A 17,829-nucleotide genomic window follows, 5' to 3' on the forward strand; every position below is an offset into this window, starting at 1 on the left:
CACTGATGTACACTTAGATCAAATGACAATTACTTGGTCTTATTTGTGTTTCCTTCAATAAAACAACATACTTTACCATTTCCAGAGAAGTTTATTACATAAAATGTGCCCTGCAGTTGTTCGTTATGTTTATTTTTCTTCTTTTTAGTTTTGCTTTCAGGTCACAGCATAGATAACGAAATATTTCATATGATTAACTTTCAAACAAACATGCAATAAATTAATGTTTCTGCAGCATTATGGATTAGTAATCCAAACAATGAAAGGGAATTAGCAATTTACACAAAATAATCATTTGGATAACTGCTTTTCAAAATTTTCTTTTATGTCTGAGAGTGGTATAAAATGTCAGATTCAAAGTTCAATTCATGCATTTAGGAAAACACTTAGACAACCCAGCAGGCAAGATAGACAAATGAGAAGCTTAAGAACCTGGGAACCTCATCATTCAGCCTTAATTGTGAGACATACAGATAGAATCTTGGAAGGCATTTCTCAGTTTTATGAATGAAAAACCTGCTGCCAAATGTTCAGAATTTCTCTTTTTTTTTTTTTGAGATTGAGTCTCACTCTGTCACCCAGGCTGGAGTGCAGTGGCGCGATCTCGGCTCACTGCAACCTCTGCCTCCTGGGTTCACGCCATTCTTGTGCCTCAGCCTCCCGAGTAGCTGGGACTACAGTCGCCCGCCACCACGCCCGGCTAGTTTTTTGTATTTTTAGTAGAGAGGGGGTTTCACCGTGTTAGCCAGGATGGTCTCCATCTCCTGACCTCATGATCCGCCCACCTCGGCCTCCCAAAGTGCTGAGATTACAGGTGTGAGCCACTGCGCCTGGCCCAGAATTTCTTATTGAAAATTCACAGACCTCTTACTAGAACTATTTAGTCAAAATGTTAGGCATGGTTAAATGAGTTCTAGGAATTCACCTTTTTAACAAGCTCTCCAAGCCATGCTTATATACAGTCAAATCAGTTGTGCATTTGCTTCAAGGAGTTGAATTTGGAAACTCAAATTTAAATTAACTATTTAATAGTTAAAAAGTATGGGGAAAACTAAAGTCAATAAATGTGAAATGTAAGTTCTTCAAAGGTAACACTTAGTCACTTGTGGAGATGGTATTATAAAAGGTATGTCTCCCACCTCCTGCCCATCCCCCTCCTATTTTACCATGCTCACTCTAAATGTATTCCGTTAGATTCCTTTAGAAATCATATACAAGCTTGCCAAATTAAACTTGTAATAGATCTACCAATGTCACATGAGTTTCTTGTGGAAAGAATGATCTAATTTAAAGTGAATTTTCTATGTAGTATTCCATGCTTGATCTGACAACTCTGGAAACCACAAGTCCATGACTATCCAAGGGTGTACATCTAGTTCATACATTGGTCTATAGTGAGCAATCTCTGAGAACTCCATGCAGGTCACACAATTTTGCAAAATGAGAACTACCCTAGTTTAACATACAGTTACCCTGGTGAATATTTTTTCCTTTGCCTTTCAGACTTTTTCATAATTTCTCTGTTCAACTATTTTTGAGAAGATTGTTAATAGTGTAATCCCACTGATGATAAGGTAGTTTTCATGTTGGAGTGCAAAAAGTTGCAAAAGTTGGTTTGAATGTGAATTTTTAAAATCGTGAATATTAATCTAAGGCCTTTTGACTTTTCGTCTGAAAGCAGTGTGCAATTTTTAAAGCTGATATTCTCTTTCTCCCACCTAAGATTTCTCTCTCTCAGATATTATTCTTTTATTTTGGTAGCAATACATAGAATGAATTAGGAAGCATACATTGTAAAAATTTAAGCGTTTTAACCGAAATGAGAAAGTATATATAATTGATTTTATTGTCACATTCCCATAAAAATTATATTCAAGATTCCCTATAAGGAAATGAAGTTAAAATATAGAGATGGTAAAGACTATGAAGAAAGTTAATTAGCAAACTTATTTCTATAGGTTACAGAAAGTCACAGCAAAATATTTAAATGCTCACATGTTTCTTCAACTGGAGTCTGTGCCATTCAACAATATTTGAAACAAATATGTGGTTGCCATAAGTAGTTAATCTGACTATACGTGAACATTTCAAAATGAAATGAAACAGAAAATGAAATAGAAATGGACTCACTATAATTATCTTCATATTTTATATTTAGTATTTGATTTATTAATCAAATTTCTGATAAAAGGTATTTATAATTTTTCTTTTGAGATGCAGTCTCACTCTGTTGCCCAGGCTGGAGTGCAGTGGCATGATCTTGGCTCACTGCAACCTCTGCATCGCAGGTTCAAGCAATATCCCTGCCTCAGCCTCCTGAGTAGCTATCTATAATTTATTTTTTAAGACACAGAATTTGTTTTCCTGAAAATATATTTCCTCCTACCCAAACTCACTTTATTCTCACATGTCTTGGCTGTCTTTGGCTTACGTTGGAACATTATTACTATATTACATGTAAGTTAAGTTATAAAGTATATAAACATGTCTGACAAAATAAAAACACTAATATTGAATCTAGTATTCAAAATTGACTATTATAGAACACTTTAAATATCAGGCAATTCTCTGAACAGTTTACTTGCATTGCTTTATTCTTATTATTAGTAAAGTAGAACAGATATTTTAATTTCAAACATTAAGCATGAAAGTGTCTGTCATTACTTGAAAACAACATTGTCACATTTTGTGACAGTTGAGTAAGATGTTGAAAATTTACCATGATGGTATTGTCGAAAGTTCAATTCTTTCTAAAAATAAAAGAGGCTATTTTAGAGGCCTCATCATCCATTAAGTAATGACAAATGATACTTCCATATTAAACATATTATATTTATATATTGGCTTAAATAAGTGCCATTTTATTTGTATATCAGAGGGAGAGGTATTCATGAATAAAAGGTAAGTGTGAATACACATTTACATTAATAATAATAATAATAACACATGTTTCTTCACATACTATGCTTCTCCAGAATGGAGAGTTAACTTCACTAATATTTTCTTGAAACAAGCAGACATTCTAGTGCAATGGTGCCTCAATTATTAATATTTCTGCCCTGAATTTATCTGGTTCAGTTTCCTTTTATCCAAGAGGACTGGGAAATGACTACCAGAAAGTTGAATTAACATACACAAAGACAAAATAAATGTGAGAAGGTGCCGGAATTTCCACATTAGACTCCATAGGCAGACGGAGCAAGAATGTGTCAGAAACTCTTATTTAGATAAAGATAGAATGATAGAAAAGAAATAAAAAATAAATTATTTTATTTTATTTATTTCTCCTTAATGTAATAGATAACTATTTGTTCAAAGCCATGATAACAGCAATGTATTGAATGCTAATAGCATACAGATAAGTGACATGAAAGACAGATGGGAAGAGAGAAAAAGATTGGGTCCACTCTGTTATACATTAATTGCATTACTCATGAGGTAATATAGTACTGTGTTATTTGAAAGTGGATTTAAATTAGCTGTAAATGAATATTTCAAACTCTATGGTAAGTACTAAAGAGTTTTTACAAAGAAAAAAATTGATTTGATAAGGGAGGAAATGGAATAAAATATATGCTCAATTAAAACCAGAGCAGGCAGAAAAAGAAGAAAATATTAATCTTAAGAAAAAGAACAAGTGCAATGAGTAGAAAAGTGTTACAGATATGGTAGATATTAATATGACTGTATCAATAATAACTTTCAATGTGAATGCTCTAAATATAGCAAATAAGACAGAGATTGTTAGAGTAAATAAGACAAACAATAAAGACCCAACTATATGTTTTCTGGAAGAAGCCCACATTAAATATAAAGCCACAAGTAGATTAAAAGCAAAAGGATGAAGAAATATATATAATACTAATACTAATCAACATAAAGCTGGAGTAGCTATATTAGTTTCACACAAAGCAGGTTCACAGCATGTAAAATTATCAAAGACAAAGAAGTGTTTTAGATAATGATAAAGAACTAAATTCTTAGGAACTATACAACAATGAGTATGAACCTAATAGAGCATCAAGATACATGAGGGAAAAACTCTGATGGAATTCTAAGGACAAATAGAAAAATCTAGAATTATATCTGGAGATTTTCATACCCCTTTATTAAAAATTAAAAGGCGTAGGAGGCATAAAATCAATAAGAATATAGCTGATTGATAACCCCCTTCAGTCAACTGTATCTAATTGATATTCACAGATACCTTCATTCAACAATAGCAGAACACACATTCTTTCCAAGTTTGCATAAAAATTCACTAAGATAGATGACATTCTGGGTCATAAAACATACCATAATGAGTTAAAAAGGAGAAATTATTCAATTTCAAATGCAAATTATTCTCTCAGACCACAGTGAAATTAATTTAAAATCTTAGAGAAATAAAAGAAAAGAAAAATAACATTTGTGAGATGTAGCAAAAGCAGTAAAGAAAAATTTATAGCCTTCAATTATATATTAGAAAAATAAGAAAGATTTAAAATCAATAATCTAAGCTTCTCCCTAGGAAACAAGAGACAGAAAAACAATGTATGCTTAAAACAAGTAGGAGAAAAGACATGATAAATAATAGAGCAGAAATCCATCAAATCAAATCAAAAATCAATAGAGGAAATAAATAAAACCAAAAGCTAGTTGTTTAAAAGATCAATAAAGTTTATAAAACTCTAGCAAAGCTAACCAAAAAAGAATAAAAAAAGACTAGTCACAAATTACTAATATGATAAATGACACAGGAGTCATCGTTACTTATCCTATGGACATAAAAAAAGCAAAGAAATTTTATGAACAGCTCAATCCCCACAAATTTTATAACAAGTGAAATAAACCAATTATTTTAAAGGCAAAAATTATACAAACAAATAAAATTATAATCTAAATATGCCTATACCTATTAAAGAAATTAAACCAATTAACCTTTTACAAAACAAAGCATCCTGCCCGGATTGACTGGAGAATTCCACTAAACACTTAAGAAAGCAATTGTTTCAATTCTCTACAATACCTTCTACCAAATAGAAACACAAAGAATGCTTTCTAATGCATTCTGTGAGACAAGAATTACCCTAATATCAAAATCAAATGCAGAAAGAAAACTACAGACTATTTTTTATGAACAAAAATGCAAAGATTCGCAGCAAAATATTAGCAAATCAAATTCAAAGATGTGCAAAAAGAATTATGTTCTATAACCAAGTAGGATTTACTTAATGTATACAAGGCTGATTCAACAATCATAATTCAATTAAGGTAATCCATCAGATGACCTGTTTAAAGAAGAAATATATAGTCACATCAATAAATGTAGGAAAAACTTTGATAAAACACTCATACCAATTCATTATAAAACTCTTAGCTAGCTATAGAGGCCAAATTTCTCAAGTTGATAAAGAACACCTACAAAATACTTAGAACTAACCTCACATATAATGAAAAGAAACTAGGTGCTTTTTCTCAAGATCGTAAGTAAGGCAAACTGCCTTTTTCACCACTTCTGTTAACATTGTGCTGGAAGTCCTAGTTTATGTAATATTAAGAGAAAATGAAAATAAAAGGTATACAGATTGAGAAAAATAAATGAAAGCGTTTTTGTGAATAATATGAAATAGAAAATTTCAAAAAAGTGAAACAATGAAAAGATAATACTCCTGGAACCAGGGTCATAAAGGTCAAGGGCCACTAAGATTTAGTGCAAATAAGTCTGCCCTGAGACATATTGTAATCAGGCCCTCAAATTTCAAAGACAAAGAGAGGATTTTGAAAGCAGCAAGGGAAAATAAGCAAATTATACATCTGAGAATTCTAATTCACCTGGCAATATACTGCTCACAGCAAACACACAGACCAGAGGGGGTGGAATGATATATTTAAAATGCTGAAGGAAAAATATTGCCAACTAAGCATTCTATATCCAAAATGTTATCTTTCAGAAATGAAGATAGTTTCCCAGACCAAAAAAAAAAAAAAAAAAAAAGGCTGAGATAACTCATCACCATCAGACCTGTCTTACAAAAAATGCTAAAGTGAGATCTTCAAACTGAAAGACAGAGATGCTAATGTGTGAGAAGAAAACATCTGAAGGTACACATCTCACTGGTAAGAGTAAATTTACGGTGAAACTAAGAATACTCTGATACATAAGTCCTCTCTTAAAATAGTTGTAAGGTCTTGGTAGCTGCAACTTCAAGTAAAACAAGTTACAGTGAAAGTAATTTTTATCATATTAAAGATATAAGTAGTTTACACACCACATTTACAGTATAGGAAGTCTAGGGATAGCATTAATTTCTTTAATATCATTTTGTTATAGCATAGATGAGAAAAAATGGATTCCTAACCAGGGCTACTATCTCCCTACATCACCTTATGTTTTATCCAGGTATTCTAGTTTCTTCCCACATCCCAAAGATGTGCATGTTAGGTTAATTGGCATGTCTAAATTGTGCCAGCCCAGTAAGAGTGAGTGTGGATGTAATATTAAGACTTAAGAAATAAATTACTAAAAAATAACGACTATTTCAATTTGAAAAAAATGTAGGAACTGTAATATTATGTAATGTGGGATGTGAAAAGTTCCAAATGTGGGGAGAAATAAAGTTAAATTGTAGATTTGTTTATTTATTTGGTTTCCTTTTTAAAATTTTCTATTTTTACAGTTAAAGTTAGGTTGCTCTCATCCTATAATAACTTGTTTTAACTGCAAGATGTTTTTGGAACACATCATGTTAACCACAAAACAAAAATCTATAGTAGATACACTAAAAATGAAAAGCACGGAATCAAAACGTACTATTAGAGAAAAGCACCTAACCACAAAAGAAAACAGCAAGAGAGAGGAAGGAAAGAAGAAAAAAATCTACCAAAAACAAAACAAAACAAAACCTAATGAAACAAAATGGCAGTATTATTCTTGCTTATTGATAATTACCTTAAGTGTGAATTAAGTTCTCAGAGAGTGATTGGTTTCATTAAAAAACAAGACTCGACTGCATGCTGCTTAGAAAAGAACCTAATTCTCTTGTAAGGACACTGAATGACAGTGAAGTGATGGAAAAAAGAGACATTCCTTGCAAATGGAAACCAAAGGATAGCAGGAGTAGCTAGACTTATGTCAGATAAAATAGACTTTAAATCTAAAGCTCTAAAAAGAGGCACATAAGGCTATTGTATAATCATAACAAGGTCAATTAAACAAGATGATGTAACAATTGTAAATACATATGCAGCCAATATCAGAACACCTAAATATATAAAGCAAATATTAACAAGCCATAAAGGTGAGATAAACCCCAATACAATTAGAATAGGGAACTTCAACATCCCACTTTCAGCAACAGATATCATCTAGACAAAAAAAAAAAAAATCAACTAAGAAACAGTGAAGTTAGTCTACAACCTAGACCAAAGGGACCAATCAGACACGTACAGAACATTCTACTCAACAGCTGCACAGTACATATTCTTCTCAATGGCACATAAAACATTCTCCAAGGTAGATCATATGATAGGCCACAAAACAACTCCAAATTTTTTTAAGAAAAATTTAAAATCATGTCAAGTGTTTTTTTCCGACTACATTGCATTAAAACTGGAATTCAATACCAGGAAAACTTGGGAAATTATACAAATACATGGACATTAAACAACATGCTCTCAAACAACCAAAAAATCAATGAAAAAATATTTTAAAATTAAAAATTACTTGAAACATATTAAAATTAAAAAGCAACATATCAAAATCTATGAAATATCACAAAAGAAGTACTAAGAGGAAAGTTCATAGCAGTTAATCTATAAATCAAAAGATGGAAATCTAATGTTGTAACTCAAGGAACTAGAAAAACAAGAATAATTCCAAACAGATAAAACAAAAGAAACTGGCCAGGCACGGTGGCTCACGCCTGTAATCCCAGCACTTTGGGAGGTCGAGGCAGACGTATCACAAGGTCAGGAGATCGAGACCATCCTGGCCAACATGGTGAAACCCCGCCTCTACTAAAATAAAAAATCAGCCGAATGTGGTGGCGCACATGTAGTCCCAGCTACCCAGGAGGCTGAGGCAGGAGAATTGCTTGAACCCGGGAGACAGAGGTTGCAGTGAACCGAGATCACACCACTGCACTCCAGTCTGGTGACAGAGCTAGACTCCGTCTAAAAAAAAAAGATAATAATAATAATAATGACAAAATCAGAGCAGAAATATACAAAATAGCACCTAAAAATACAAAAGACTAAGGAAACATATAGCTGATTTTTTGAAAAGATAAATAAAATGGACAAATCTAGCTAGACTAAAAATAAAGAGAAGACTCAAATAAAATTAGAGACAAAAAGGTCATTAAAATAAAATTAAAGTTATTAAAATTAGAGACAAAAAAGTGATTAGCACTGACATTACAGAAATACAAAAGATTATTTGAGATTATTGTGAATAATTTATGTGCCAGAAAATTGAAAAACCTAAAAGAAATGGATGAAATTCTGGACACATACAACTTACCAAGATGGAACTATGAAGAAACAAAATCCAAACAGACAAGGAGTAATAAGATTGAGTCAGAAATAAGAAGTCTTCCATCAAAGAAAAGTTCAGGGCTGGATGGTTTTAATGTGAATTCTACCAAGCCAAACTAATGCCAATTCTTCTAAAATTATTTCAAAAAATAAAAGAGGGATTATTCTTATAAACTAATTCTACAAGGCTAGAATTACTTTAAAATCATAAGCAGACAAGGACAAAACAAAAAAAAATCCCCAAGAAACTATAGTTATACAACAATATCCCAGTAAACATGCATGTAAAAATTCTCAACAAAATACTAGCAACCTAAATTCAACAAGAAATCAAGAAGATTATTTTTAATTATCTAGTGGGATTTATTTCAAGTGATTCAATGATGTTTTGACATATACAAATCAATAAACATCATACATTTCATTAACAGAATGGACAAAAGCCATACAATCATCTCAATGGACACAGAACAAGCACTTGATAAAATTCAACATCCATTTATCTTTCTTTTTTTTTCCTTTCCTTGAAACAGGGTCTCACTCTGTCACCCAGGCTGGAGTGGAGTCATGAAATCTCTACTCACTGCAACATCCCCCTTCCAGGTTCAAGCAATGCCCCGACCTCAGCCTCCTGAGTAGCTGGGAACACAGGGACATGCCACCACACCAGGCTAATTTTCTGAATTTTTGATAGAGACAGGGATTTGCCATGCTTCCCAGGCTGGTCTCAAACTCCTGAGCTCAGGTGATCCACCTCTCTTGCTCTCCCAAAGTGCTGAGATTACAGGCATGAGCCACCATGCCCACCCCTTAATAACCATTTACAATTAAAACTCAACAAGTTACATATAGAAGGAATATACTACAACATAATAAAGGCTATATATAACAAATGTATAGCTAACATTATGTTGAATTGGGGAAAGCTGTAAGCTTTTTTTTATAAGATCTAGAACAAGACAAGGATACTACTTTCATCACATTATTTAACATAGTACTAGAAGTTCTAGCCTAAGTAATTAGGCAAGTGAAAGAAATAAAAGGTATCCAAATTGGAAATGAGAAAGTCAAATTGTCCCTGTTTGTAGCTAACATAATCTTATACATAGAAAATCCCAAATAATCCACCAATAAACTAGTAGAATTAATAAATAAATTCAGTATTATTGCACAGTATAAAATCAGCTTACAAATATCAGTAGCATTTCTATGTATCAATAGGAAATTATTTGAAAAAGAAACAAAGAAGTAATCCCTTTTGCAATAGCTTCAAAAATATGTAGAATACCTTGGAATATATTGAACCAATTACAAAATTTCCAGAAGGCAAACTACAAAATATTAACGAAAAGCATAGGAAGACATAAAAATGGAAAGATATCCATGTTTATGGATTGGAAGAATTAATATTGATAAAATGACAGTACTACCAAAAGCAATCTACAAGTTCAATGCAATCCCTATCAAAATACTAATGTCGTTCTTTGCAGAGATAGAAAAAAATTGTAAAATGGGTATGGAACCACAAAAGACTGAATAGCCAAAGCAATCTTTAGCAAAAAGAATAAAGCTAAGGCATCATACTACTTGACTTCAAAACATACTACAAAGCTGCAGTTATTAAACAGTGTGGTACAGACATAAAAACAAATACATACTCAATGAAACAAAATAGAAATCCCAGAAGTAAACCTGTGTATCTAAAGCCAAATGATTTTCAGCGAAGGTGTCAAGTATACACAATGGGAAACAGTCTTTTCAATGAATAGTACTGGGAAAACTGGATATCCACATGCTGAAGAATGACCTCTATCTCTTACCATTTGCAAAAATTAACTCAAATGGATTAAACACATAAATGTAAGACCCAAAACTGTGAAGCTACCAGAAGAAAACATAGGAGAAAAGCTATGACATTGGTGCAGAACGGGATTTTTAGAGAAAACCATGAAAGTATCTGCAACAAATGCAAACAGATAAACAAAACAAAAAATGGGATTATATCAAACTAAAATACTTCTGCATAGCAAAGGAAATAATCAACAGGGCAAAAAGACAACCTACAAAATGGAAGACTGTGTTTTCAAACTATACATCTGATAAAGGGTTAATATGCATAATATATAAGGAAATCAAACAGCTCAACAACAACAAAATAACCTATTTAAAAAGTAGGCAAAGAAACTGAATAGACTGTCCTCAAAATGAGACACAAACATGGCCAAAAGATACGTGACAGGATATGTCATTGAGAATATGTATGCAATTGCATTTTAAGAGTAAAACTCATGAGGACAATTGCTATTATTAATTAGTGATATGTCAATATGTATTTCATGTCTTTATTTTATATAATAAGTAATCAGATAATATCAATATACCAGAGTTGTTACTTCAAATTGCACAACCTTAACTTGATCTTAATTCATCATCGTTCCAAATTCAAATAAAAGCAATAATTTGTTTCAAAGAAAATTAAAAATCATATTTCTTAAATTCAAAATCCTTAACCACACTTGAACCTGGGAGGCAGAAATGTAATGAGCAGAGATCACATATATATATAAAAGGTTTTCTGGAGTTGGCTGCTTAATATAATTAGACAAAAAATGCCAAGAACTCTACTTCTGATAGTATGGAGGACACTGATAATCCTTGGTGTGAACTGTTTAGAATGTTGCAAAATAAATGCTTTTGACACTTCTGATTCATCACTCATGAGAGGGAAGAAGTTTTGTGACTCTATACATAATACCTTTGACCATATGTGGAGAACCAAGGAACATAATTAAGCTGGGAGTTTACTCCTAAATTCAGTGGACAAAGTGGTGAAAGAAAATAATGAACTCAGAGATTCTGTCTCCCAGATTCAGCAGGGGATACTGAGCCTCAAATCTGCTAAGAGTGCCCTGAGTGAGAGTGTTATCTCCTGTAGAGAAAGAGTTAAAATTGGGGAAAAACAGACACAAGATTTATCATGCGAGTGACTGACCTGCAACAAAAAGTGCGTGCTACAGCCTCACCAGGTGTCTACTGTTAAAATGTGGGCATTGATTAGAAAAGAATAGGACCCTGCAACTTAGAATGAGGATGTGTGGGAGGACGCTGATCAAAATGGGAACACTGAATTTGTAAACTCTGATGCAACTTTTATGCCAGAAAAAACAGCTTTCTCATCTCCAGTAGTGGCAACATCTCCTCCCAGACCCATACTGCCATCAGCCTTTCCACCTCTGTCTGAAGAGATACACCCTGTGCTGCCTGAGGCAACAGTGATGGTCTCCCCTGAGGCGGTTGCCAGGCAAGATAATGTTGATTCTCCTCAGGAGCCACTCCAACACCCCTGTTTGCTTCTAGACCTATAACAAGACTAAAGTTCCGGCGGGCCCCTAGAAGTGAGGTTGAGAGTGAACCATGAGGAGGTGCAATACACTTGAAAAGAACTGCCTGAATTTTTTAATTTAGATAAACAGAAATCTGGAGAACAGGCATGGGAATGGATATTAAGAGTGTTGGATAATGCTGGATGGAACATAGAGTTGGATCAGGCTGAATTTATTGATTTTGGCCCACTAACTAGAGACTCTGCATTTAATGTTGCAGTTTATATATATCTATTCCGTAGTTCTATCCCTCTAGAGAAACCTGACTAATACAGCTGGTAAGTATTTAATAATCACCTCCAAAATATATATAGAAATATATGTGTATGTATACATATATATAATGTGTATGTTATGAATTTTATTCATATAAAGAGGGTATAGCATACAATTTATAAATAATAATAAAATACACAACATATTTATTATAAATTCCATTGAGTCTTGTGGTGTGTTTGTTGATTTTGCTACTCTTGTATCTTCAGCCAACTATGTTTGCAAGTTCCAAAATGCTTTTTGTATGTTGGTTGATATTTTTATTTATATTAACAAGTTAAAAATGAAACTATAGAGATCAACTTATATCAGAACTATGCTCATTTGTAATGTCATGTTACTTTGCTGAATCACATAATGGGTTTTAAAAAGTGAAAAAAAATTCAATATCTTTGCATTATTTATAATATAATGGCTACAGATGCAACATATTTTTAGCTTTATTCCACATTTTAACAGTGTTTTAATTACTTTTATAAGCCCAGAAAAACAACAAAACAACAAGGAAATCCTGATTTGTAATATTTAACAATTTCTGTAAGGTAACTACTCCAGCAAGGCTAGTTTTCAAACTATCAATATAATACTACCATATACAGAGTTGAGAAGAGACATGCAGGAGCAAAACATTATATAACATTTCTACCATACAGTTGGCCGGGCGCGGTGGCTCACGCCTGTAATCCCAGCACTTTGGGAGGCCAAGGCGGGCGCATCATGAGGTCAGGAGATCGAGACCATCCTGGCTAACATGGTGAAACCCCGTCTCTACTAAAAATACAAAAAATTAGCCGGGCATGGTGGCAGGCGCCTGTAGTCCCAGCTACTTGGGAGGCTGAGGCAGGAGAATGGCGTGAACCCGGAAGGCAGAGTTTGCAGTGAGCTGAGATCGCGCCGCTGAACTCCAGCCTGGGCGATAGAGTGAGACTCTGTCTCAAAAAAAAAAAAAAAAAAAAGTTCTACTATACAGTTACAATAAAGATAACCTTCAGGGAAGAGATAATAGTGAAATATAGAAATATAGTAGAAATTGATACTGATGAGTTTTGAATTACTTATTACCTGTGTTTTAATGTAATTATTAAAACTGTAGGGTTATGTAATTTAATTTTTAATAATGACTATGTTTAATCACTAACTTGAAAAAAGTCCCCCAAACTGAGCCGTCAGATCGCATGAGCTATCATGACCCTGCTCCAGTGATGTCATGCTGAACAAATAGATTGCTACAGAAGTTCTGGTGGGTGAGCCTGTCTGTCCGCCAAGTGCAAGTAATTGGTAACTGGTATAAAATAAGGGCAACATATTTCTTGATGGTTTCAAAAGACTACGTGAAGAAAAAATTAGTATTCTAGAAATATTGCACAGCTATCTAAGGTTTCAGACCAATCTCAGTTCCAAACTGGCATTCCAGCAAAGTCACTGCTCACTTAAATCCTGGACACCCTCTTCTCCTTGTTATATATCTGTCTGCTTTCTAGTCATTTCTTACTTACTAAATATGTTCAGTCCTGGATCTATATCATTCTCTCTACCCCATAATCACCATCATTTTTTTTGTAATATTTATATCCAAGTGTACAATCTATATACCACCTAGGCCTGAATATCACAAACTCCTCAACTCCAGTAACCACCAATTCCTTCCATGTCTGAGAAATATCTCAAATTTTGTCAGCTTCACTAACTGCCCTGTCCTTATCCCATTTATTTCATTTATCTACAGATAACATTATATACTCTCTTCCTATAAGAGCCCTCTTTCAGTTCCTTCATTTTTCAGTTTGCAAATAACCTCAACTTCCAAGTGGGGTCCATTTCAGCAAAGCAAAATTGATTTTACATTCTAGAAATCAATCAGTGTAATACAAAATGTTAATAGTATGTAAGAGGAAAAAGACATACAATTAACCTGTAGATTTAAAAAAAACCAGACATTTATATTTAAGAAAAGAAAGCTGTCAGAAGACTGGTAATAAAGGAACTTTTATATCCCAAGAAAGACAACTCTAATAAACTTATAATTAACATCATACTTAATGGTAAACGACCAAAAGTTTTCTTCCCCCTAAGAATGGGAATAAATAAAGCTGTGTGCTCTCATCACTTCTATTTAATATAGTTTTTAGGTTCTAGCCTGTTTCATACAAAACCAAAAATAAGTAAAAACCATAAGAATAGAAAATTAGAGAGGAAAACTTTCTTTATTCATAAATTACATGATGGAGAAAATTACTAAAAATTTTAGAAACAAGTTTCTTAAACTAATAAGTAAATCTGGCAATATTCAAAATTGTAGGATACAAGGTCAATATATAAAAATACTTATTTTTACATAGTACCAAGATAATTTTAGAATTAGAAACTTAAATAATGCCATTACAATAGCATCAAAATATTCAATACTAAGGAATTAATTTAAGAACATGTGTGTAAGACCTGAACACTAAATAACAAAGTTTACTGAAAGAACTACAGATGATCTAAATAAATGGTAATGACATATGTTCACCAAATAAAACAGTCAGCGTGAAGATGTCAGTTTTCAAATTTATTTATATATTTTACATAATCCCAGTCAACACACTAAAAGTTTTTTGTACATATTGACAAGCTGATTTGAAAATTTATATGGAAATAGAAAAGACCAAACATTGTCAAAATAATTTGAAAAAATAGCAAAGTTAAAAGACAAATTCTTAATTTAAAGACAATATAAAACTACATTATTAAGATTGTGTAGTATTGGCTCAAGGAAGCCCATATCAATCAGTAGATTAGAGAAATGATTTCTGAAATACAAACACTACAGTACGGTCAGCTGATTTTGACAGAAGTCTCTGGAGACATTTCATCAGGTAAAGATTGAATATCCATATGCAAAAATCAAACTAAACTCTGCTCTTACCTCTCACTATATACTCCATACTGAGACACAGAGCTAAATTTGAAAGCTAAATTACAGAAGTTTGAAAAAAAGACATAGAAGTCTTTGTGAGCAAGGATAAGATGACAATGTTTATACAGAACAAGAAACACTGAACAATAAATATTGATAATTCGTCAATTGTCAAACTGAACATAAAATTTAAAGCATTTGCTTTTGAAAAGAAATTGTTCACTTAAATAGAAAAGCATGTCTTATTAGACTGAGAACACATATTTGCAAATATACGTATATATTAAAGAAATTTTGCAAATGAATAAAAAATGAATATTTTTTAAATTAACAAATGATTAGATACTTCATGATATAAGACATACGAATGACTATATAAGTTGCCAACAACCGCATGAAAATCGCTCAATATCATTAATTATTATGTAAATGTCAGTTAAGAAACCAATTATGTACATCTTCACCATCACTAAAATGGTGAAAAATTTAAAAAGGCTGAAAATACTAATTGTTCAGAAGGATGTGAAGGAACTAGAACTCTCATACATTGTTGATGGTACAACCACTTTGAAAACTAATTTGGCATTTTCACATAAGTTAAATATACGTTTGCCATATAACCTAGAAACTGCTCTTAGGTATTTACTCAAGAAAATTGAAAACATTTACAGTCAGAATTGTAGTAAGCTGTTTACAGCCATTTTTCTAGTAGTAGCCAAAAAACTAGGAAAAGCCCACATGCCTATCAACAGGTAAATGGGGAAACAAATTGTGTATCACCCAAAGGCTGGAATATTATAGCAATAAAAAGGACTGTGCTAATGATACAGCAACATGAATGAATCATGAAAAGTATTATGCTAAATGAGAGAAGCAGACACAAAATACTGCATACTATCTGCTTCCATCAGAAACACAGTTGGGATGATGTAAATGTTCTATAGATTGATAATAGTGGTGTTTATATGATTGCATACATTTCATAAAACTCATCAAATTGGCCGGGCGCGGTGGCTCACGCTTGTGATCCCAGCACTTTGGGAGGCCGAGGTGGGCGGATCACGAGGTCAGGAGATCGAGACCACGGTGAAACCCCGTCTCTACTAAAAATACAAAAAATTAGCCGGGCGTGGTGGCGGGCGCCTGTAGTCCCAGCTACTCGGAGAGGCTGAGGCAGGAGAATGGCCTGAACCCGGGAGGCGGAGCTTGCAGTGAGCCGAGATTGCGCCACTGCACTCCAGCCTGGGTGACAGAGCGAGACTCCGTCTCGAAAAAAAAAAAAAAAAACTCATCAAATTATACTTTTATATTTGGTAAATTTTCTTTATGTATATTATACTTCAATAAAATTGATCTAATTATGTTTTAAAAATGCATTCTAAGGTAATGCACAACAATAATAACAGTTATACATTATTACTGAGTGATTATAAATTTTTTTAACCTTTTTAAAATATCCTGAACTTTTCTATCATGATTTTATGTTACCTCAATTTTAGTAATGGCTAAAAATAATCAAATAGTATTCTTAAAATAAAAGTGATATACTGTGTCCTAGAATACATTATTCAGAAATTCCCACCATGTTTAACTTACTATATTGTTAGAAAACAACCAGCAAAAAATTGAGTCATAAAGCCAGTATAAGTGTGTACTTGAGGAATGGCTATTCAATTTATTACACACCCACATGCACATAAACTTTTCTAGGCATATAACCTTGGGAATAGATGTATGTTTGAAAGAATAGTATACATTTTTGCATTTATTAAACATTCTTTATCTTGGCAGAGTTATTTTAAAACACACCAGGGAATATTAATGAATCACAGTAATGTGACTAATGCCATTCCGATCCAGTCTTGGAAAAATGTTAAATATTTAAACATTAAACACATTATTTTTTCCTTGTCATCTTATTTAAAAAGTAAAATTTTAAAATACAAGAAGAAAATACAATAAGAAGCCCCTCAATAGCTTTGATTTCCCATCCAAGTACTAACCAGGCCTGACCCTGCTTAGCTCATCATCACTGTTCGTTAGAGAAATGTAAATCAAAACCACAGTGAGATACTATTTCACACCAATTAGAATGGTGAGTATTAAAAAGTCAGAAAACAACAGATGTTGGAGAGGATGTGGAGAAATAGGAACACTTTTACACTGTTGGTGGGGTGTAAATTAGTTCAACCATTGTGGAAGACAGTGTGGTCACTTTTCAAGGATCTAGAACTAGAATTACCATTTGATCCAGCAATCCCGTTATTGGGTATGTACTCAAAGAATTATAAATCATTCTGCTATAAGGCACATGCACACATACGTTTATTGCAGCACTGTTCACGATAGCAAAGACTTGGAACCAACCCAAATACCCATCAATGATAGACTGGATAAAGAAATTGTGGTATATATACACCATGGAATACTATGCAGCCCTAAAAAAGGATGAGTTCATGTCCTTTGCAGGGATATGAATGAAGCTGGAAACCATCATTCTTAGCAAACTAACACAAGAACAGAAAACCAAACACCACATGTTCTCACTCATAAGTGGGAGTTGAACAATGAGAACACATGGACACAAGGAGGGTAACATCACACACCAGGGCCTGTCAGAAAGTGGGGGGCTAGAAGAGGGATAGCATTAGGAGAAATATCTAACGTAGATGACGGGTTGATGGGTGCAGCAAACCACCATGGCACGTATATACCTATGTAACAAACCTGCACGTTCTACACATGTACCCCAAA

Source organism: Hylobates moloch, unplaced genomic scaffold, assembly GCF_009828535.3.
Source record: "Hylobates moloch isolate HMO894 unplaced genomic scaffold, HMol_V3 SCAFFOLD_22, whole genome shotgun sequence".
NCBI classification, from domain to species: domain Eukaryota; kingdom Metazoa; phylum Chordata; class Mammalia; order Primates; family Hylobatidae; genus Hylobates; species Hylobates moloch.